General features: G+C 35.3%; 1 protein-coding gene and 1 long non-coding RNA gene across 10 annotated transcripts in view; both read right to left on the bottom strand.

Moving 5' to 3' along the window:
* LOC141450413 (uncharacterized) overlaps nucleotides 1–24,629 on the bottom strand; it is a 645,025-nt gene that overhangs the window by 538,097 nt on the left and 82,299 nt on the right. The window contains exon 1 of one of the 9 annotated variants that reach the window (XM_074120842.1): nucleotides 11,677–12,203. The exons of the other annotated variants lie outside the window; for them this stretch is intronic. The gene's annotated coding sequence lies outside the window, so the exon portion shown is untranslated. Of the gene's footprint in view, nucleotides 1–11,676; nucleotides 12,204–24,629 lie in introns of those variants that run through there. 9 annotated transcript variants of the gene reach the window in all.
* LOC141448921 (uncharacterized) lies at nucleotides 4,217–4,564 on the bottom strand. Its single transcript, XR_012455260.1, has 2 exons — nucleotides 4,444–4,564; nucleotides 4,217–4,370 (listed from the first exon to the last, which is right to left on the bottom strand). It is a non-coding gene; the product is annotated as an uncharacterized lncRNA (long non-coding RNA).

The following is a 24,629-nucleotide window of genomic DNA, read 5'->3' as shown; positions in this document are numbered from 1 at the left end:
GTTTTTTTCTTTTTACGCCCAGTCACACTTTACTCTTTCTTTTACAATTGCAAAATGAACTATTTAAGGCGAGTAAGGTTGTTGATTTTTCAACGTAAGTATTCATTTTGACAATTCTTATTAAAAACAAAATTGTTTCTGGCAGATATTGAGTACGCCATACGTATCAACATTATTCGAAAATAAAGTTTCAGGAAAAGAATTCTTATATTTTGTTGCGACTTACCAAAGTATCCGCAGGAGTTTTCCATAGAAATTTCTCACCCGAACTACTACGTAAATCATGTCGCCGTATGAAGGGGTCAGTACTATTTGGCAAGAACAGATAAAAGTGTCACAGCAATTTTTGGCAACGAAGTCTAGCTGCATCACCTATCGAATAGCCACTAATCTTAACAAAGCTCCTAGGCAAGGATTGCTTTGTAAAGAAAGTGTAAGGTGGAGAAAAGTAGGAGTTATTTCCGGAGCAAAAAGCACTTCCTAGAACGCCGTTTCCGGTAGGATATACGTTGTATATAGGTAGAGTTTTTGATAAGAAAAGATCTTTGGTTGAACACTAATAGTCTAATTATTTGAATGATCAACATCGTTCTTTGCTTGTTCAATAAATCAATACTCTTGATAGTAAATTCGACCTAGTTTTTAACGTGACTTATCTGTTGACTTTTTGTTAGCTGGTTTTGAAGTTGTTCATAAATTGATTAGCGCTCTTAATCGGCCCAACTTTAACCCAATTTGTCCTGGTATTGGAGAGGGAGAGGGAGAGGGGTTTGATGCTCTCCTTAAGATGAAAGACGTAGACTTTCTTAGGACCTTAAGCTTGACCACAACGTGGATGGTATTAAACAAATTTATTTTGTTAGTTATGCGAACGAAACTAGTTTCTCGATCCTAAGGGATCTTAAAATCTGAATTTCAAGTGAAATTTCAATTTGGAAAGATTCATAAGACTATAAGACTACATTTCCACTGCAGACGAAAAAAGTAAAAAGTAATTAAACTTTTAAATCATAACAAACAAGAAGAGTGAAAGAAAATTTTTTCCTGCAAAGAAATCCAACTCTTAAAAGCAAAAATTAAAAAAAATAAAGCATTTACTTAGCAGAAATTCTATTAAAATACATTTTCTTATGAAAAAGTTTCAATAAAAGTGATAGGCTTTTAATCTGTAAGCTATGGAGCGCAAAGTTTAAAGAAAATGGAACTCTTTTCGAGAAAATCACGGGAAAAATTGCTACCATTTGACGTAATTCCAGTCAAAACATTAGTAACTGAAACACAATAGGAACAAAACGGAAAATTAGGTTATATGTAGCTGGTTTTTTGAGCTTTTCTGTTGATAGGTACATTTATACAAACATATCATTCGAGAAAAACATTATTTCGTATTACGATGGTTCTGAAAACAAGTATTTTTAACAACTAATGTCATTTCTATAATGTGACACGCATGTAATTACTTCAGGTTACAAAGAGAAGAGGGAATTAAGAGTAAAGTGGTTAGTAGCCATGAAATGAATTGGTTTAACAATAATTGTACTTTAAAAAAAAAAAAATTACTCATCTAAGTAAATAAAGTATGCCCATGGGCATGTAGCTTTCACAGAAAGAAACTTGTGACCAGAGTTGTTAATAGCTTTGCGGCACCTCGTAGAAATTGGCTGGAGAACTAATGAACTTCCGCCAGGTAGGTGTTAGTGTCAGAGTACTTCGTAGTACAAGTCTCGGAGTAAAACAGGCCTACCAACTTGAGGGAACTTCCCCCAAGGTAGAGCGGAGATGGGCCAGGCCTATATCACAATTGTCGGCTGTGGTTTTTGCTACTCCTCCTATCCATATCCTTTACCCTACCGGAAGTGGAAGCACTGCTGCTTTTAGTTCCGCTAAGGGCTGATTTAAGACCAAACTCCTTGGTCCCATCCCAAGCCGACGACTCATTCTACCCTCTCTTGTAAATTGAATTTCTGCTGAGTTTCACCAACTTGAGCCGCAGACCAATTGGCTTTTAATAAACCTTCTGGTTGAACGGTGTGGGGCTAGCTAGGGTGCCGGTTGCATAAGATGAGGACATTGAGGCGGGTGGATGAAAGTCGATTTTATGCAAATTCCGTTCTTGTCTCCATCGCGACACGGTAAGGCTGTTACAACTTCACGTTTCTTCTTACAAGAGATTCCGGAATTAATAGAGGAACTTAAAGCATATATATGTTGGTCTTTAGTTTAACAACAATATTCATCAATCATTCAATATGTTTATTAAAGCAATATTTGTTTATGCGACACAATCTGCACTGGGTTGCAGTAGTCAATTTTGCATCAATGAGATGTCATCTTCAACCATATAATACCGCAAACCTTTCATGTGAATTTCGGTTTTTAAATCAATCTTCACAAATTCCAGTGCCCTAGATCTCTTTGTAACCTGAAAAACTATAAGAGCAAGTACTCTAAACAACTTATTACATCGTTAAGTGAAAGAATGAATAACGTAAAGCGCATTGTCACATCATTCATTTGGATAGAAGATTCGCTCAAAAAAATGCGTATGAGGTTTCAAATTCTAGAGGCCACGAGTTAATTTTTCATTTATAATGAGATAACTTTTTCTCCTAGGTTCGAATATGGAAAGGTTTTTCAAAGATAACTTCTTGATTCATAATTTTCTTACAGAGTAACATGGTAGATAGATAAACCCACTGTATTCGTATACAGCGATGAAAACTCTCCTAATTGGAATATCCTGCAAAGCAGCATCCTAGGTTCCATCCTACATTTATACCTCAAACACCTCTGCCGTTTGCTTACATCACATCCGCTATCCTAATCCTCTAACAGCCTCCCAAAATTCGCACAACCATCGGTCTAATCACTAAATGATTAGGGGAAAGCATTATGGCCAAATTACACTGACAATAAGGCGATGAGCAAGTTCGGCTATAAAAACAACCAGGACATACAACTAAGTCAGCTCTCAGGATTGTAGACTGTTTTGGAACTCACGCACATAACTGGAAAAAAAGAAGGACACAACTGGCGATGAGGACAACTTCCTGGACGTTTTAATATAACTGATTGTACGGGGAATCCTTGGGAATCCCCAAACAGTCCTGAGTCCTACGTCCAAAAGAATTCAGCCCTTCAATTCAACAGTTCTCAGACGAATCTTCAGTTTTCTTTTCTAAACGGTACTTTCTATGAAGACCTCAAGATACTTATTATTTACAAACTAATCCGTTCACAGCACATTAGAACATGAATAAAAAGATTCCAAAATTTGATGAATCAAACCTAAATACCTCAAAATTGTCTTTTCTAGTCTCTTAAACTGTTTAGTTTCCCTTTCTGCTGTAAGAAATTGAATTTCATTAAGATATTACCAAAATCTATGAACTTTTAAGAGCTGTTAATAGCCTAGTTTCAAAACCGTTTAAGGAAAATAACAACTTTTTTTTGTAAGGTGAAATAAATTTGCTTTACTTAGTTTTATTTTTTAAATGAACACCAGAACTAGTTTCAGAATGAATTTACCCTAAATCCCAACTTAAATTCAGTACTTTTCTTATGAAATTGTAATTTTGAATGAGTTCATAGTAAATGCATAATAATTAGTTGAGAATTGGTGAATATTTATGTACAAACATGCATAACATCAATATTATGTACCATAATAAACTATATATTAGTATGACAACAGTACTGCGTACTCGAATACATGGTACAGAGTAATGTACGAATGATAACATACGAGAGATCAACAATCAATATTAATCAAGTTGCTTTAGGTACATGAATTAATCAATCATGTTTCCCCCATTGGAGTCATGAATCTATGTTCCCATCAGCATAGATTAACCATCAACTTCACATAAATATCCTTACTTCTATTTATATTTAAATATATCGGTTAATGCAGATGAAGAAGTTAAATGTCAACTTAACGACAATGTCAAGAAATATAAATATATTTTGCTTATACAAATGAGGATTCGTTTTTTATTAATGAAAGTAGGCCAAAGTAGGGCATTAATCATATTTCCATACAAAAAACCTGCCGGGCAAAGTATATTTTGATTGTTTATTTGTAATGCCAGCGTAATTCCATAAATTTAGAATCTCTTTAGAGATATTCCAGCATCCACTAATACTCCAGTGGAGACTTCAATGGATTGGTGGATGTATTTTATGTATCCTGTAATAGAAATAAATATGTACATACATATGTAACTATCTTCTTAGAGACAAGTCTGAAGATGGCACCGAATTCGAGGCAAAACAACCTTCTTTGTTTTAAGTTTTTCAAGCTTATTTTGTTCTCAGAACCCAATTTTTTTTTGTCATTACGTTCTATCCTGTGAGGTTTTCAGCAAGGGCTGAAATGATTCGAGGATGAGAATAGTTATTTGTGTGACTAGTGAATGATATAATCCTTTATAGAAACACTACCTTCCAAATTATTTACATACGAGTACAGTATTTTATAAGGTTAAAAAAAGGAACAGAATTTAAATTATAAATTTTAAATAAAAACAAACTGAAAATAATGTAAACAACGTTACTATGGTTACTCTGGTCAACAATTATTGTAACAAATCGATACGTTCAAAGCGTAATATCTCATCTACCTATAGTACGAAAAAAATTACATTTAATTCAGGCTAAACATACAAAAAATTCTTAAACTGTAATGATTATGATTTTTTTATCTGCAAACAATATAGGCTGAATTTACTTATGATTCATTACGTATGATTAATTAAAAAAAACGTATTTTTTCATTTTTGTTTATTTCGGTAGAAATAAGTAAATCGATTTGATCTAAACTGATTTTTGTGCATGTACTATTGTCTAATCTAATTTAAAGCAATATTAAGTTAATTCCAGTAAGTCACAAGAAGCACTCGAAACCATGTGTGAATATTTATTTTCGGCAAGACTGTAGGAAAAATTAAGTTTCATAACCTTTAAAAAATTTTATTTTTTCTATTACGTTCTACCAGGAAGTGGGCTAACTTACCTTTCCTAAACTTTAAGCTGTAATATGCGCCCAATCGAAGAACGTGTAAATGCAAGAACCTTTACCAACTTTTTCAATCGTCCAGGCATCAGACGAACACAACAGATCAAAAACAAGCGATTTACAAAATAGTTTTTATAGAGTATATCTTGGTTTAGCTGTGAATGTCTTGACGGTTGTTGGTAGTTCGTAGCAACGTCTAGGGTTAGCAGTGGAAATGTATAGCTGGTTGAAAGATGGAACTGATGCTTCTTCTTGAAGTATAGATACTTTGCAGGGACAGGAGAAGAAAGAATATCACAAAAATTGACTGTTTGAACATCGAGTTAAGACTAGTAAAGAAGGGTGTGGCTTTATATTCAAATTTTGAACTGAAGTAGTTTTCCATTGTGTGCTTTGTTTTTGGTACAGCCATCAAGAAAGACGATCGTGTTTTAGCAACGGGAGATGTTGGCCTGATTTTGCACAGAACTGAGAATGTCTCATCATTGTTCATAATTAGAAGTATTTAAAAATGCAAAAAACTTCGTAAGCAAAAATTTGTTAATCAAAAGAAATTTCACGACTTGGGTCACAATGTGGCTGCTTCAAGAGCAGAAGGTATTCTTCAGAAGAGAAATTCAATAATAAGTCAGAGCGATAAGATAATATGGTCATGCATTTAATCGTAATTCAGTAAATCCATTTCTTTGAATAAATTTCGAAGCGAACAAATTGATCCAAATGTAACTTTAATGAGTGTTTGACAGTAAAATCAAATCCGCAGAATGTTAACCTAAAACAGTCATATCTATGCATGACTAGACATGTAAAATATTGTAGAATAGTATAACTCTGGGTCTGTCTAGCGTGCTATACCGTAATAATGTAAAAGTAACTTTTTCTAAGACTTCCGCGCCATCCCCACCGTGAGTTCAACCATTTTATATTTTATTTCCAGCGCAGAGTGTAACATTTGTCATCCATTTTGACAGCCAACGTTATTTGACCATTGCTCAATTCAAGATTTTTTTTTTTTACGTTTTGATATATTTTTCTTTCAATATTTGTAAGCGATTCTCTCCCCACCAACAACTTCATAGAAGTTAATGTGATTTTCACACTGAGTGAATATGAACGACCATCTCACAAAATGTCTTACATCGACAGACCAGTTTTTCTATGCGCTGAATATTCTCTCATATTTAACAACACTTTTTTGAATATTATGGTTTCGTGAAATAGTTTAGAAAGACTATTTTTTCGTATTTGCTATACTGATAATCGTCAGTACTTTTTTTCTAAATCTCTACATTCAAAACCAGCCGTCGTAATGTGTATAATATACGCTTGGCATTAAAGTACAATGTTAGAAACAGAAATTATGGAAATTCCAGCAAAACTAATCAAGATTTTGTATTTTTCCCATTGTTCTAAATCTCTACATCCAAAACCAGCCGACCTAATGTGTATAATGTACGCTTGGCATTAAAGTACAATGTTAGAAACAGAAATTATGGAAATTCCTGCAAAACTAATCAAGATTTTGTATTTTTCCCATTGTTCTAAATCTCTACATCCAAAACCAGCCGACCTAATGTGTATAATGTACGCTTGGCATTAAAGTACAATGTTAGAAACAGAAATTATGGAAATTCCAGCAAAACTAATCAAGATTTTGTATTTTTCCCTTTTTTCTAAACCTCTACATCCAAAACCAGCCGACCTAATGTGTATAATGTACGCTTGGCATTAAAGTACAATGTTAGAAACAGAAATTATGGAAATTCCAGCAAAACTAATCAAGATTTTGTATTTTTCCCTTTTTTCTAAACCTCTACCTCCAAAACCAGCCGACCTAATGTGTATAATGTACGCTTGGCATTAATGTACAATGTTAGAAACAGAAATTATGGAAATTCCAGCAAAACTAATCAAGATTTTGTATTTTTCCCTTTTTTCTAAACCTCTACCTCCAAAACCAGCCGACCTAATGTGTATAATGTACGCTTGGCATTAAAGTACAATGTTAGAAACAGAAATTATGGAAATTCCAGCAAAACTAATTAAGATTTTGTATTTTTCCCTTTTTTCTAAACCTCTACCTCCAAAACCAGCCGACCTAATATGTATAATGTACGCTTGGCATTAAAGTACAATGTTAGAAACAGAAGTTATGGAAATTCCAGCAAAACTAATCAAGATTTTGTATTTTTCCCTTTTTTCTAAACCTCTACCTCCAAAACCAGCCGACCTAATATGTATAATGTACGCTTGGCATTAATGTACAATGTTAGAAACAGAAATTATGGAAATTCCAGCAAAACTAATCAAGATTTTGTATTTTTCCCTTTTTTCTAAACCTCTACCTCCAAAACCAGCCGACCTAATGTGTATAATGTACGCTTGGCATTAAAGTACAATGTTAGAAACAGAAATTACGGAAATTCCAGCAAAACTAATCAAGATTTTGTATTTTTCCCTTTTTTCTAAACCTCTACCTCCAAAACCAGCCGACCTAATATGTATAATGTACGCTTGGCATTAATGTACAATGTTAGAAACAGAAATTACGGAAATTCCAGCAAAACTAATCAAGATTTTGTATTTTTCCTTTTTTTCTAAAACTCTACTTGCGAGACTTGTCGGCCTATTGTGTATACATTGTATTCATTGACCTAGTACCTGTTTCTAACATTGTAATATTTTATTATAATACTCGCTTCTCCAAATTCTCAATTGCTGGAAGACGTTAGACCGGGCTTATTTAAGAAAGAAGCTTGCATCTTGATTGAACAGTCGTAGATTCTTTAAATATGTCAGGTTGTCTGACGACTCGCGTTCCATGTGCAATACGTAGGCACTTCCGAATACAGCAGTATTGCGCAAATGCGTCATTTTGATATAACGTGAAGGAAGCAGTTAACGTTGTAGCCGGTGTATAAAGGGGTATTTGTTGCACATCGCAATCTATGAACATTCTATTTAACAATGCAATCGGTAACATTGAAATAGAATTGCAAAATATTTTTATAGTTTGTGATGTTTTTACGTCCAACACATGGCGCTGATTTTGTTTAAAAAATAACCATGTTTCTACCTTCCTCGTGACCTGAATACCATCATTCGGAATTAAATAAGTAAAAATATTTCAAAATTTGAAGGAAATAATTTTAGAGGAAGGCCACTCTATTGAATAAATTGAAATTCTTTTCAAAAATAATTCTTACAAATGTCAGCATAAATTACCATCGCGAGAAAGTATGTTTTCGCATCAGCTTTTATTTTTATTTTTATAAAGAATTATAGCACTCTGGAGTTTTATTAAAATATAGAGAGAAAAGTGTTTTAATATTAAATGAAATTTTAAATGAATTGCTAAGATGGGCCTCTACGAAGATCAAAGCGCTTTAACAGATTGCCATATTGGAGATACATCAGATAATCCCTTGCCCGCCCTATAAGGAAAATTCTTTCGTTTTCATTTTTTTTTCACTCAACTCACGAGAGTTTATTTTCCTGTACATAATGTTTAGTGCTGAACTTTTTCATATTTTTTGTCCAATGAGCATGGCTGTAATAGATATACGACTTTCAAATACACAAATCCTAACTTTTCTTTATAAAATATTTCTAGAATAAAAAAGTAATCTTGTCTAACTTAAGGTACAGCATTAAACATTCCTTCATTCTCAAATGTTCCAGCATCCTTTGTTACTTCCGTTTCAAATCCCTAAAACACTAGCGTTCTGTGATTGATTCCCTGCGTGGTGTTGATTTTATACCCGTTCAGATAAGGGAGCCTAAGAAATTGTAATATTTTTACGAAGTGATTGCAGGCGAATCTGATTTGTAAGTCAGTACTAAAAAAAAAAGGACCTGCAGTACTTTATTAAAGAACTTTACGAAAAATGGAGGGGTGAAGAGAACTTTTTAGTGAAGTAATAACTTCCACTTGAGGGTTTGTGATCGCTAAGTTGAAGTCCTCTTATGGGACTTAATCGAAATGAAAAGTTTCTGCGCATTTTGATCCCCCAAATATTTTTTTTTTATTTATGAAATTTTACTTGGCCTCTACAAATATTAATAGAAATTAAAAATGCTAAAAATTCTTCATTGAATTTGTTTAATAAAATATTAATTCCAATTTTCTCTTTCCTATTTGATTGTTTCGTGTCGAAAATGAATAAAATCATTTTTAATATTCTTCTTGTTTTTAACGCATAATTGATCATTTAAGAGAAATTTATTCTTTACAAGTTGGGCACTTCTGTTTTTATACCTGCAACTTAAATCACGAACTCTGGAATTGTGATTACCTGCCAATGATGACTTGGGTCACGCATGACTAAATCTCCATTAATTTATTTTAACTGTTTATTTAGTATAATATTTTAATTAAAGTGAAATAAAGTACAACAAACTGTTTAACAGGTAGTTAAAGTTAATCAATGTGTTCGACTAAATCTATATTTTTAAAGTTTAAATTATTTTCCTTCTTTTTGAAATTAAGAGAGAGCTAACATGGCAAAGTAATTTAAATATATTGTAGCAAATTATTATGGATGAAAAAAAGAATTGTGAATTGTGAATTGTGCGATAGAAATGCTTATTTATTTATTATTTTCTTTTTTCACTGACAGGAAAATAGAAAATATTGATGGGGGGGGGGGTGAAGTTGATCGCCTGCTCGTGGTGCCCCCTGCACACCGCGTGGTATAAATGAACAACAGTGCACAATCCTGAATGGGTCAGGCCATCAGACCGCCTCGAAGTACGAGCAGGGCAAGATACCTAAAGGAGGCAATCCCTCCATTCACCACTACGGGGGACTGTGGGCCAATCGCCCCCATCTCCGAAATCAAGATTACAAGAAACTAACCCCAACACCGCAAAGTTGATGAGTTGCGGACTAAGTAAGAAATCTTTCTGTTCATCTGAGTGCCTGAATCTCTTCTTCTTAAATATACTATTCGAAACGAAATTTGTCAAATGAAAGTGCTAGGCTTTTTAGTTTGTAAGATAGTACTATATACTCTTGTTTAAAAAACGTTTTCTTCGAGTAATAAGATTTGTAAATGGTAAACAAATTAATTAATTAAAAATTAGAAAATAAAAGCTGTAGAAATATTTCTAATTGATCTTTTGCTGTAATTAAAATTAATACCATACAAATTTAATTTAAAAAAATGAAAGACGCTATCTTTTAGTATATTAGTAAGTTCATACCGTTCTGTTAATATATTTTGTAAACCTCTTATGTCTAAAATGCTTCCACTTCGCCTTAATCATCTTCTACTTAAGAAAGAGGGAAATGGCTTAAGGTATTACTAAGGTAAGAAGTAATGTGTATTAAGAAATCAATTTAGCCTCCCATCAACTTCATTACTTAGCGAACTTTCTAGTCTGTCGCAGGCACGTTACTTTTCTTAAGTAATTTGTTGTAACTTCGGTAATTTTTAAAAGGCTACAAGTACAAATAATTTTAATTTTATGTCCTAAAATATTCGTAAGAAGAAAGTATCGAAAACGTATCGATTATTTTCTTTAATGAGTCCCAATTTTTGAAGAATAATTATTAATTACCATCTAAACAAAATTCTGATTAATAAAATTAGCTGAAAATAATAACTGGAGGTTAGTGATAGATGAAATTTGGGTGAAGGGAATTCAACAAACAATAAGCGAAACCCACCTGTATTTGTGACGTTGCAAAGGGAAGGGAATAAATAGTTTGTTGGACTTATAAGAAACGCTAATGGCATTGGAACGCTTTGAACCCAGAAACTGAGAACCGGATTCAAGTTCAGCTGGATACTGCAGCCTCTCTTTTGAAAATACAAGAAAATAGCCAAAGTATAATAGTTTAAGGTCAATCGGTAAATGCTCTTAAGAAGGATTTCTAGAAGTATTTGCAGAATTCCAGAGCATATAAAGTAATAAATAAGAATCATTGGGCTGTTGGAACGACCGAATCGTATGCAAAAAAGTTTTAATGGGTTGTCATCGTACAGTTAGTAAGACGAATAACTAGTCTGACGGAAATAGAGAGGTGAAGGCAGGATGTAACAAAGGAAATAAACTTTAGAGGCTTGAGGCGGTAGTTTTTAATTGGATTACTGAAGCCCACAGCTTGATGGAGGCGGCAGCTAGTCAAATCCTAAAATCAACAATGAAAAGATTTATATTATCGTTTCAATATAAACATTATTTACACAAACGGTCTAATCAATTTACTTCAAATTGTCGCCCTTTGCGCAACACTAGATTAGCCATCGTATTCTTTGCAAACCAGATGATATAAGAATTTCGGTGTATTAGAAACAACCAACTAAATAAGTTATACAAAATAATCAATTGTAGGTTTTAATAAAATGGAAAATGGCTGGTTTTAACTAAACCTGGCAATAAGTTTGTACAGAAGCAGTTAATTTAATAATCAGAGTGTCGGGGCGTGATAGGGTTCCGTGCGGAACCTTACTATTTCCGCACCCTGTTTAAAGAAGGTAGGCCCAATGGGGATTGGAGGGTCCTTAAATACAGAGAAAATGACCACAATTACCACTTAGCACTTATAATTATAATTGAAGTTAAATTATAAGGTTGGAATGGATGCCCAAAACATAAAAATGTGAAAATAATTATTTTATGGAATAAAAAGTAAAGTAAAAAAGTCTAAATACCGATTTAATGCTGGTGAGAATCGAACCTGCGGTGTGAAGCGTTAGTGTCAGCAGTCGCTCACGCTACCATTAGGCTAAGCCGCTGGCTATATATGGTGTGCTTCTCTACGGACGATAATCGTAGGTATGCGCCTGCTGGACGCCGGAACTGCTCACGTACATGTACGAGGCGTTATCGTAGGCGGAAACGTTCGAGCCTTCCACTACCGCACTTGCACTCACTATTTTGTTCTTGATTTGCAAATTAATAAAAAAGACGTTGTACTTGCACAAATATAATTATAACCGTTGTAATTGTACAAGTATAATCATAAACGTTGTAATTGTACAAAACGTAAGTATAAGACAATGCAAAGAAATTGAGCAAGGGATAGGCGAGGTAAACAATACTCCGACTAAGCCCTGATGTCTGCTCGTATGTGGCTGGCACCGTACTACTACTGAGTACTGACTCTTGTTGCTGGGCACAGCAACAAGGTGCAAAGTTTAACTTTTTTGTTTGCTGTTAGGCAGCAAACAGCATAGACTGTAGCTCTTATAGAATTTATTTTAATATTTTAAATTATAATTTAACTTCGGGTACAGTCCACTCCAAAACTCATAATGTGGCCTGAACACAGAGAGTATGCAGTCCGATGGAAGTTGTTGCAGGATACTGCACCAATACGGGAAGGGTGTTAATGTATTTAGGATGATAAAGTTATAGAGTTCCCCGCTACCACATGTAGGGGATTCTGGAGGCTGCTGGAGCAGGAGTGGGACAGAAATTACCACCTTCAGTCCACTCACAGATTTACAGGCGCGGGGAACTCCATTCCAACTTCTGGCAACAACTTTCATTTCCAAATGGGGACCTTCCAGCACTCTCCCGGCTCCCACCAATTCCTGGTCAATAATTAATATTAATTTATTGTTTTGATAAGCACTTTCACTTAAATGTGTTACTCTTCTCAATGCAATGTTTGCCCATATACTCGAGTACTAACTGCAATAAATTTAATTTAAATAAGTTTGGCGTGGAAATTTTGACCTTCACAGTGTTCGGATCATGCACTTCACTTACTGTCTAGTCACCAAACTGATTATTTCTCTGATGATGGTAGAAAGTCCAAAATTGGTCAGATATGCAATCAATATGCGTGCTAAGACGAATAAAATAACAGAAATAATGTGTTTCCTTGAGTCCCCATGGCAGGAAGCTTCTTAGATCGTCTATCTTCTTACTGAGGATATATAATTAGTGGGTACGTTACGAGCCTACGGATATCTTGGAGTGCAACAGTACAGAGTATATTTTCTTAACAATCACCTTACAATGACCTCCTCACAGGCAGTTATTACGGTTTTACAGGATACTAGTAGAGCCAGCAAATGACTGACAGCTTTTCTTCACCAATATTTCTAGTCTCCTCATTGTCTTGAATGATCTCAATGTCAGTGGCTCTCTACCTTGGCCATTAAACTGAGTACTTTTAGCACCTCTTGGCACTCCTGAAAGTAGCTGAACCTCTAGAATTTACTTCATGTTCTCCTTTCTAACTCTTACACCTACTTCAACAGATTATGTTACGGATTTATGCCATCCTGAGCTAAGATTTTTTTGTCAACATCTAACAAACGATAGGTGCAAGCTAACTGAGTGATTTTACTCAGTTCTTCAGGTTTTTCTGGGAAACAGTTACTACATAACAGTTGTTAATTTATCCGGCGTGGGTTAAGAGTAAGTAAAACTTTACAACTTTTAGTGAATCTAAAACTACTACCTTTCTGAAAGTCTTACACATAAGATTTATTTGACGTAACATAAATCACACCAAGTTAAATTCTGTTGAAATATTTAAATATAGAAATGATTTAGCAGAAAAGCGGAAATAAAGGAAGTGAAGAACTGAAGCAGTGTTGAACTTCCTTTTGGAAAAGGATAAGTGTCGAGGGACATTGGGACCAACATCTCGCCACTCTATTCTGATCAATCATTCAACAGGCAAACTAGAAGAAAAGAGGAGCACACTGCCTTTTAGAATTATTCAAAGGATAGCTGCCTTGTCAGTCGCCATTTTGCCGTTTGCAATCTAAACAGGAAATGAAACATGGAAAGAAGAAGAAAAAAAAAGAAAAAGCTTTACTTACTCCTTCTAAATCGCAAATAAGTAGTTTGTGTGAGGTGTGGAATTTTTAGCAACAGCTAAATTAGAGTGGAAGAGAAATTAAGGCTTTGTTCGATCATTCCTCTAGACAACAGCGGGCATAAATCATTGCCATTCATAGATTAAAGGACTTCCAAATTGGATGAAAAAAACAAAACGCAAATATTCTGGTACATTATTTTGTAGAAGAAAGTTACAATTTCAAAATGTCAGTTTTAGAGATTAATATGATGCAGAGAAAGGCTTTATAACAGGATGTAAATCGATGTGTCCACACAACGGCTTAGTGTTCAATAGGATTAACAGAAGATTCTAAGTTGTCAAGAATAGCCGCGGAGAGTTCTTTACCCAGTTGTCTTAACGTTTACTTAACGTATACTTGGTCACAGTTTTTTTTTTTTTTTTATTTCCGGTAACGATAATCTGGTTAAAAGAAAATTTATTAAAATTATGCGAGAAATAAGCCTTTAATGTTACCTATAGATTGAACAGTAAGGTTATTTTTTGTTTGTCTTACTGCTCTAGGCCAAAAAAAAACTATTGGAAATGTGTCAAGTTTTTGATTTCCGGAAATATTGTGCTTCTCTAAGTCTCCCCCCTCCGAAAAATGGTTTATGCATAACATTTAATGTGCGAGTTCTGTGAGGTTCGAGCTCAGGATAAACTCGAAAAACGATCGATCACCGGAAGCTGTTCGTTGATATCCGGTTTATTAGTGTCTCTATCGGAATTGGCAGTAAGCTTTTGAATTGAAACGGTATTAAAGAACCATTTTAATACTTTATGGTACTGAATCTTCATACAAGGTACTGTTAAGTGAATGAATGAATAAATGCTTTTTTTTTACAAATTACATAAATACAATTGAGTTTTACAAAAAAAAAGCGTACAAGACAATGGCTTTTGCCGTCTGTCGAGTTGCCTACTTTAAGTTATTTAATTTAATTCATACTTAGCTTTACTATTACATTATTTATTATTCATACAGCAATTAATTTAATTGTTATGTTGGAAATGCTCAACCAGGAACTTCCGATATTTAATAACTGTAGGTATTTGGCGAGTGTTGTCCAGTTGGTACTATTTAATAAATTGACCACCTCCTCTTGATTTAATGTTATTTGACCAAAACATGCCTTTCTAAATTCCCCTAGAATTGGGCATATTCCTAGGAAGTGAACAGTATCTTCAGGGACATTTAGAATTGCACAAGGAACACGTAAATACCCTATTCCTACTCCATGGTTGGTAGTTCAAGTCTAACAGTTTCTCCTCTAGCTTTTAATATAAGAGATTTACTGTATAGATTTATTGCATTATTGTGGATATAAAATTCTGCTTGGTGTGGATCTAGTTTTGAATATAATTTATGAAATTCACTTTTATCAACGCTGGTTAGCATTTCCACTTTATTATTTAATTCAAGTTTATTTACTAGGTTTTCAGGCTGGAATGTTTTGAGAATTTCTTTGTTAATTTCTATTTGAAACTGATCACCTAAATCTTTAATGCGCTTGTACCAGGATATTTTCTTTTCTATTATTACATTGGCTAAAAAATTAGCGAGTCTGTTTGGTGATTGATTTAATACTTTACGGATTTAGTCTTATGTGCATTTTAAGAGTGTAGCCATACAATGGTGGGATGGAAGTTTCCAGGCATAGGACATAATCGGATGTGTTTGGAGGCAGATAAAATAACCTCTTTAGGAAGTGTACTGTTAAGTGAACTTGCATAGTATTCAAGCTAAGAGAGAAGGTATTTTTTTCAGCGGTTAGCGTTCTGAATTTCTAAATGGGTTCAAATCCAACTGCTGGCCCTAGACTTTTCTTCCTACGATCCGGCAGTGAACTGGAAAAAAAGCACTGGGTGTCCATAACGAGTCTTCAAACGAGCCTTCAATAAGATTTCAAAATTTTTGAGCGTTTCAAGAAAATTAAATTAAACACTCTGTGGTTAAAGGAAGTGTCGTGTAAGTATAGTACATACCAGATTTTATTTTATTTTATTTTTTGATCATGTGAAAGCGGTTTAATTGATGGTCTAGTTTCCACCAATGAGGTTCGGTGGACCTTCACCATTGTTTGCATGATAAAACATGTTAACTATGAAGGCGGAGACTAGTTGTGCTCCCACCCCCAAACCGTTATTTGTTACTGCCACTTTTGCATCCCCTCCGCCGCCCAGTTCGCTAATGTATTCCTCTCTCTCTCCAGCCATCCAAGTTTCCATTTCTATAGAAACTGTACCCCTTTTTTATTTCTTCTTTTATTGATGAGCCATGCTACCCCCTCCATCCTGCCCTATTGACTGAAAACGATCGTCCCGGGTAATTGATTACTGTTGGCAGTCAATGCCATTCTTCTCTAATACTTTATTAATGCTCCCCGTGTTGGAATTTAAAAAAAAAAGAAGAAGGATGTATTGACGAGTGACAAAGTTATTAACAATTTAGATTAATTCTCCTTCGCTCTTTTTTCTTATGTGACTTTGTACAATTTGTTCTTATCTTAATACCAATAAAGTAATTCGAGTGAAAAAGATTGTAAAAATAATCCAAAAGATTAGGATTAATTGACGACTCAAGATATTAGCCGCACCTTCTTTTGCTGGTGATATCTCAACAATGTTTATAAGTTTGTATTCTGGACCAGTCGGTGATAGGAACAAGTTTATTTACAAAAAGTGACGTGATGAAGTAGTAATTGGAAGTATTATAAGAACGTTTTTGCTGGTGTTCGTTTTAAAGATGGAGTTGACAAAAGATTTTACATAAAAGAAGATGAATGTGTATTAGCAATCATTAAATTAAATAATTTGGAATAATGATAAACATAGAGTTCAACGATAGAACTGTATACTATCAGGCAATTTGTGATCAGAAGCCAATCGTTTCGTGATTATTTATTGCGCATGTGCGATCCAAATACTGCTTAGAATTAGATTTAGAATTTGGTTCTGTTGGAACACTTCAATTATTATTTTGCACATATCCGAAAAATTATAAAGAAATAGTTTGAAATCTTTCTGCAGCAAGCAATGGTAATGATTATGTTTTAAACTGATATTAAATGGTTTGGTTCTACGCTCTGATCAATCACAATTCAGTTTGATTTCTGATGAAAACAGCTGACGAAAATTTGGAACCCCTGCGCATGCTTCGTACAATCACAAAAAATTTTAAATTAAATTGAAGATTAAAAGGAAAAAGTATTCTTGTAGACAGATTACCAGAATTTACTTTGCCCTGAATGTGTACAGAGAAGGTCAGAATGTTGTGCAGAGTTAAGCCGAGCTACTTTGACGGGATTAGACCTTGGGATTGCAGTATTGATATGTCTGATTTGTCTGTTGAGAAAGGGGCTGCTTTTAGTAAAGAGTATGGCGTTAGTCTTCTCGTGGTTAATTTTGATTTTCTATTTAGTGCAGTATTTAGTTAGTATGGCTAATTGGGAATGATAATCTGGGCGTTAATAAGAGAGAGCAATGAGGTGAATGTAGATTTTACAAGTTATACAAAGAGAGCGTTAATGGTTGAATGCCTATTCAAGGCTGCTTCATTGCTTCGAAGAGATAGACAAGTTGAAGAGCTTTTAAAAGGAAATATTGAGAAGAAATTCTGGCCGGGAAAAAAAATATATTGTGAAGAAAATTTAAAAGGGAACCAAAAGGAATCGTAATGAGAAATAGAATCATCAATCAAGGGTACAAGCTGTGGAGCGTAAGAAGCAACACAAACTTTGAGAAGAGTGGATAATTCAAGGAGCGGGAGAGGCAGATAGAAAGTGAAGAGATACCAACTCCTTGTACTGGTGGAGGAAGTGCTTGAAAAAGAGCCAGCGAGAGAGAGGGTAGAGGAGCTTTCCTTTCTTAGCATGGAGGAAAGAGCAGGATGGAGAAACATTAAGGATAAGAGTGAATGGACTAGCTGAAACTTGAAAAGTACGACTGGGGCAAGTGTAACGAATTCAAAAGGGAAAACGGAAGACCGCCAGGCAGGAAGAAGAAATGGTAGTTGTGGAGGTGTACAGGCTACAGTCGTTGGTACAGAACTACTGTCGGGAGTGCGGGAATCTCTCCAGGGAACTCAACCGACTCCTTAAAACATGACCCGAAGTACTAGGGCTGTCTGGCTGGCTGGCTATAGGTAGAAGGGCATACTTTATGATACTCTAGGGAATTAGGGACCAACATACAAACCTTTATATCTAAACCGACTAGTTCATGTGCAAATTGACACCGCCTCTCTGGTGTATATCTTGTAACATAATTCTATGCGGCTGTGCATTTTGTTGTTATTCTTCAAACCAAAACACAAAATTTAGTCGGATGCTGCAAAAATCTTGTATGAACCCTTACGCGACTTTCTCCTCATGCTGTTTCCAAAATTACAATCCATACATTCTATTCGAACTACTGGAGTCATTTTTGAGAAAATCGCAAACCAAAAATTAGGGTTTTTGATCGCTAAATGGCTGCCGTATCTCGTAATGTGAGCAAATTGATTTAGGCAGTCGTAGTTTCCTGCTATAGATCGTTTTTGAGTAATTATGCGAACAAACAGTCTCTAAAGAATATTCCAAAATCAAGATCTCAGTACTTTCCTGTTATACCCGGTTATAGAAAGTGAAAAAGGGTTTCTTCACTTATTGAAGATAATTGCCTTATTTATGGAAGGGTAAAAAAAAATGGAGAAAAGCCTCTACGCAAAGCATCACTAATTGGGCAGCTAACTTGGAATAATTGGGCTAAATGTCAAGAAAGAAATATTACGGCCTAAATTATGGATCAAGTTTTTGAGGTGGTGGAAGAGGAGGCAGCGGAAGTTGATGCTAAAGTTGTCAGTGGCAAGTACTTCCGCTATTTGTGTGTGTGTGTGTGTTGGTTTGATTGTTTCTGGAGTGTGGGTTTGTGAATTCAGAACGGATGATAAACTAGAAGAGATGAGTTTAGTGCTTCGCTTTTTCTCCATTAATTACTTAAGTTTGAAGTGCCCAAAACTTCCAAATCCATTGCTTTTCTGGATATATTTACGATAAACCAACATTAATAAAGCTCTAATTCTGGCAGCAGTGGCCCCCCGAATTACACTGCCCTCCCAATCCAGGTATTACATAAGGTCCTGTCATTCACACATCCTAGGATTTGTCCGTTAAATACTCTTTCCATTTCTCTGATTGGATATCAAGAAAAGAAAATTACATTCAGTTCCTGGTTAAAAACCGTTCCGCTCTCCATTAATAGTTTGCTTACTTCCTGTGCCAGCCTACAATCGCTTCCTTCTTGATTTAACCACAATGGTTCCCTTCAAACTGCTCTAAGAAAATTTAATTGAATAAAAATCTTGCACGAACAACCTTGATATATTTTTTTTTTTAATCGACTCTAGCAAGTGCATCTCGATCACTTCAAGAAGAAGAAGAAGAAGCAGCTATCGTTCTAAGCGCTTCAGAGTTTATGCAGAGGATAATTCGAAGTTAAAGCGAATACGCTGAAGTTCGAACCAGAGCTAGAACATCAGACTGTCACAGTTCTAAAACAATAAGAAAACGTCCAATCTAAGAAACCTTAAAGCCAGTCTAATCTAATCTCCTCAGTAAATTTATAAGTGAACAGTTTTGGCTATAAAGATACGTTATTACAATTCGACCAAGAACAATAATCTACTAACAGATTCGGTTGCACAACAATCTCCGCATAAAATTGGTAGTTTATTTACTTTTTTTTTGCGAAGTATTACACTTTTTTAAAAAATTTTGAGTAACATTTGTAAAGATGGATTAAATCTTCAACCGAAATGCTTTGCTTACTTTTTAGGCAGATTGTATTTGCCTAATTTCGATGTTCTTTAGCTGTTATTGTTGCAATGTTTTATGGTTGCTTTCATGAATATTTTGAATAGCGTTGAAGGCGTAAGTCAGCCTTGAAGAAGGCTTTAGCTAGTTGCCTTATTCAAAATCTAAAAAAGGTAAAGTTCAAAACTAACAAGCCACAACACGAAGGTACAGAGAGAAACTGGCTTATCTCGAAACTGGTTCTCTTCTCGGTCTGGCTACTCAGTAACTGCACTGAAGAAGACGTTAACTCCACCGCCCTTTATTTTCTGCCCTTCCTACCATTCTAGTATGAACATTCTATTTGCTTAACTGGAAAAACCGCAACAGTACCTTCGAGATACCATCTCTGTCACGAAGAGAGAAACTTGAGTAGGTGAGGCTAGGCTACGTTTCACCCTGTAGTGTCTAAATTTAGCTTCTTCTTATCCTTATCTCCCAGGTAACCATTCGAAATAGATGAATGATTTATGAAGCCTTTAGAAACGTTATAATTAATTACCCGCTAGAGTAACCCGGGACTTTGTTTTAATCCTTCATTATCTGGTAGTTTTTTTTTAGGGAACAAGATGTCTTAGCGATGATAATTTATTTAAACGTCACAGGAAAGTAAGATAAACTACCAAAACTACCCTTACAGATTCTTAGTTCTTTTTTCATTTCCTTTTTTTCATTGGTGAACTTATCTTTTCTTGAATCAAGTGCTAATGAAAATTAGTGATTCTCTAGCATGTCTTATGTCAACAAGTCAATTATCAGAATTATAAGAATTAGTTGAAAATGCGGCGCTTCACGGTTTGCTTATTAATAAGCGATAAAAAACTACCATAATCTCAAGTAGAAATAGAAGATACAGATGTCTGGATGAAGATAAGTATAGTTTTGAAGTTACAAAGAAATTATACTTCGGGTGCAGTCCTATGTAGGAAAAATGCCATCTCGCAGAATATTAGTGCAAGAATCGCTACGGCAAGTAAGTACTTTACCACTTTGTTCTCTCCCCTTAGAAGCAGAAATTTGTCAAGGAATGCTAAGTTTACCAAGTCTAAGGTTAAACTAAGACTTTGCTGAATCCGGTAGTAAACGTGGTTCTGAATCTAGTGGTTCGAAATGTATGCTGTTATAAAGGGCGAATACTTTTCCAAATTTCGGAGATACTAAATGCTGTGGGATGAATTCTACTAGAGGACCAGGTAGGAATGTTAAAGTTGAACAGACTTGGCTAAGAGATGGCTAAGGTACTTGCTTAAAATTGATTGTGATCGAGACTCGAAGCAAACGTACGGAAAGAAAGCTTCGATTAAGATAGCTCTGAAATGTAAAAGAGGATTTGGTCCTAAATTGTAAATGATTACAATCGATTGAGATGATTGAACTAAAGAAAAGAAGAAGAATTTCGTAACTTATCGACCAGAAAATATTGTTATATTTGCAATATATATTATTATATAAGTAATATAACCCTTTGCATCAGTTGGCAAGAACGTTTATACAGAACGAAAACGAAATAATTACCAACAAACATTATGTAGCATTAATAAAAAAGCAAATATAATTATGCAAATAAAACAAGTTTAATAACGGAACGTTCAATAAACTCGAAACAACCACCGATCTCATTTAGTTCTTTTTATCGATCTTTTAGTGTACTCATTTAGTAATGAGTTTAGCCACGTTACATTCATGCGATGCATTCTACTTCTGTTATTAATACAGTGTGGTGCTTCTAAAATTGTATCAGGGGATAATTCGAAGTTAAAGCGAATACGCTGAAGTTCGAACCAGAGCTAGAACATCAGACTGTCACAGTTCTAAAACAATAAGATGTTTTAATTAAACATCCAATCATTTTGAACTTTCTGAGACATTGCGATCATGTCCAATTTTCGAGATCAAGTTTTGAGCGATAACATCCGTTTTGAGATCTCCAGGTTCCTAGGAAATGGTCTTTGATTATGTGTACGAATAAAATCCCTCAACAAGTTATAATAATTGGAAAGTACCAATTATCTTAATGAATTTCTCTTTTTTTTGAGATTTTCTCTAAGATGGCTTCAGTGTCCTTCAAACTTTGTATTCTCATTGCGCTAGTGTTAATCTACACATTCATTCATTTGAGAATTTTGTTTCTCCAGCATGATTTGAACAAGAAGACTTGTGTGAATTCTTCTTTCGGTAATGTACCCATTTCAGTATAAAACATTGTTCATAAAATTTGATGGTATACTAAATAAAATCAATGTATTTGCAAAATATGTTCCATAGCCCTAAAGCTGAACTAATCCCCAGGTTGAAAGCTAGGCAATAAAACAAATTTTAAATAAATGACTGAAATTGGCAATCATCTTTCTTCCTTTAAAGTGTTTCTTTTAAGTCACAGTAATTGTGGTGAGAGTGAATCGTTCTAAATTCTCACAACAGCTGTTTCTTTCATCTTACTGCAGACAATCTGAACCCAAAGAAAAAGTTCAATCTGCAGTGCATCAATTTTTATTTTTCCTTAAATTTATAATTTGTCTAACTAAGAGGAAGGTTATTATTACATTCTCTAATTTAACGTTCTTTCCTTCCAAGTTTTCTTCTCCGTCTAAGAAAACCTTATTTCAATTATATTTACTTGGTGCGGATTAAAACTTAAACGAAGTTTAGACAAAAGTTTAATTGAGTAACACTAAACTTGAAACTTATATTTTATTTTTAGATAAATTATTAATACTTGGGAAATTGTTGAAATAGAATGAAAAATTGTAAAATTAAACATTAAATTACGAGATTATGGTGTTAAACTAATAAGTGAGGCATCCACTTCAATCTAAGTTTCTTTCTTTGCTGTTAAGATCGTTAGTCCGAGTTTGTGGACTTAATCTTATTTTCTGAGGATCTTCAACTCAATTAACACTGATTCAAACGCATTTTTCTGTTAATGCATTCCTTTTTCTTTAAGCGCGTCAACGTCTGAGGTCTTTGGCATTCGCAAGCTTTTTCATAACACTGACCATCATCGGACAAAGAACTTCTCATATCCTGTTTAATTTGCGAGGTTGAGATATGAGATATTAGGCTCTCTGCAGCCAGAGGAGTTAAATTAAAAACGAAAACTGATGGGTGAATCCGGGACTTTACAAAAAGCGGAATCTTTATCCCGTAGACTCCCTCAGGGGATGGAAGAATAAGCCTCTCTGGCTGCGATGCATTAGGGAATGATTCCACCCTTGATTCAATAATCATAAAAATATTATTATTATTATTATTATTATTGACTGCACATGGTTTAACCCTGGCGCTGGCAAAGACGGAGATTGTAGTGCTCACCAAGAAATGTATAGATGTGTGCATCCCAAGGAAGTTTGGGCAGGAGACAATAGTTTCTTCGGAGGCTGTTAAGTACCTGGGAGTGACGATCGACGCCAAGCTAACCTTTGGTAAGCATATTCAGAGGGCCGCGGAAAAAGCGTCAACAACCGTGGGAAGGTTAAGCAGGCTGATGAGCAACGTCGGGGGACCTAGGGCCCGCACCCGCAAAGTTTTGATGAGTGTTGCACACTCAGTATTGTTGTATGGGGCAGAAGTTTGGGCGGACGCCCTTAACAGAGATAGATATAGAAAACAATTGGCGCGGGTGCAGAGGCTCGGTGCTCTCCGGATAGCCTCTGCATGCCGGACTGTTTCGGAGCCAGCTGTGATGGTAATTGCGGGGGTCATTCCTATTTCATTTCTCGCCTCCGAACGAAAGAGAATCTTCGGGAGAAGGAGGGAAGTGGACAAGGCAGCAGTCACTCGAGAGGAGCGGCTGCTTACTATGTCGGAATGGCAGACTGCATGGCTGGAGAAGACCAGAGGAAGGTGGACTGCGGAGTTAGTCTCGGACGTGAACAGTTGGACCGGGTGGTCTTTCGGTGAGGTAGATTACTATCCCACCCAGCTCCTCACTGGTCACGGCTACTTCCGAGATTATCTGCGGAAAATGGGTAAGAGGCCGGGAGGGGACTGCCCCCATTGTATAGGGATTAGAGACGATGCCCATCACACCTTTTTTGAGGGTGAAAGGTGGGGTCGTCTCGGAAGGGATTTGGAGGGGAGCGTCGGCCGGTGGACCCCTGACCGATTCCAAAGTATAGTGCTCAAAAGCAGAGCGAATTGGAGAGCGGTCACAACTTTTGCTAGAGAGGTTTTAATAAGTAAAAAAAGGGAGTTGGATGAGAAGGAAGCGAATCCCTAATTAGGGACAGGTTGGGGGGCCTAGGCTGATGTAATGCTGCATAAGTGAATCCAGGCTAGGTCCAGGGATGAAGGGGGTGTTTTACCCGGTAGGCCATTTTGTTGGGAGTCCGGCACTCCGTCCGTAAAAAGCATTTCACCTCCTTTCAAAAAAAAAAAAGATTATTATTATTGAGTTTAAATGCCCATTTATGGGTTTGATAACATCTTCAAAGCGGTTTCACAATATACTAGTCTTTTTTGGGTTGCAGTCTCTGGAATAAAAGGATCACTCCATTTTGTAATTATATTTATGGCTTTACAAATTATCGGTACTACTACAATAAACGTTTTTCTTTACAGCGCAAAAGAGTTTTGTTTATTTGATTGCAAAAAAAGGAAAATTTCAATATAGGATGTTCTCGGAGGCTGTAAGTGAGAACTCCTCTCATAGTAGCAAGATCAGATTGTGCGTAATGGACTGCAAGAAATTGTAGTGCTACTCAGATCAAACGTTGGCCCATCTTTAAATCCATTCCCAATATCTTGTGTAACTTACAACTTTAGTAAAATTGTATTTTCAAAAATATTAATTCGCGAATATGAAATACGCATTTATTGATGTTTGAGAAGAGAGTCATAAAAGTGTTTGCAATGGCTTCTTTTTTTTAAATTTAGTTTTCGTTGTTTCAGAAAACTGATTCATCCAAAAAAATGGGATTTAAAAAAATTTCAGGCGAATGAAATTATATAAATTGCCTAGGTTTAAAAACTA

Source organism: Rhodnius prolixus, unplaced genomic scaffold (assembly GCF_049639745.1).
Source record: "Rhodnius prolixus isolate KJV_2025 unplaced genomic scaffold, Rpr scaffold_2, whole genome shotgun sequence".
Taxonomy (NCBI): domain Eukaryota; kingdom Metazoa; phylum Arthropoda; class Insecta; order Hemiptera; family Reduviidae; genus Rhodnius; species Rhodnius prolixus.
The sequence above is the reverse complement of the archived record's forward strand: the minus strand, read 5'-3'. Positions and strand labels throughout refer to the sequence as shown.